This window comes from Gavialis gangeticus, unplaced genomic scaffold, assembly GCF_001723915.1.
Source record: "Gavialis gangeticus isolate Ggan-Ray unplaced genomic scaffold, GavGan_comp1, whole genome shotgun sequence".
NCBI classification, from domain to species: domain Eukaryota; kingdom Metazoa; phylum Chordata; order Crocodylia; family Gavialidae; genus Gavialis; species Gavialis gangeticus.
This window is the reverse complement of record NW_017729023.1, coordinates 1,140,433-1,140,872: the sequence shown is the minus strand read 5'-3', so window position 1 is coordinate 1,140,872 and position 440 is coordinate 1,140,433.

Genomic DNA, 440 nt, shown 5'->3' with positions numbered 1-440 from the left:
CCTCCACCCATGCAGCCACCCACACACACACATCCGCACCCACCCATCAAACCCACCCACCAACACTCACACCACCCCAATGCATCCACACACATATACTCCCACATACACCCACCCACGCACACACATTCACACCCACAAATACTCCCCAGGGACCCATACACATACCTCCCCATACCTACCTACCTACACACACCACCCCATTCATCCACATACCCACCCCATTCACACACACATCCACCCCATACACACGTCCACACCCACACATACAGACCCACCCACCCATCTACACGCACACACCACCCGCATGCGTCTACACCCACCCACTAACACACATATCCACCCACACACACCACCCCAATGCATCTACACAAACTACTCATACACACATCCGCCCACCCACACCCCCATACACAGACACCCCCACAACACACACCACT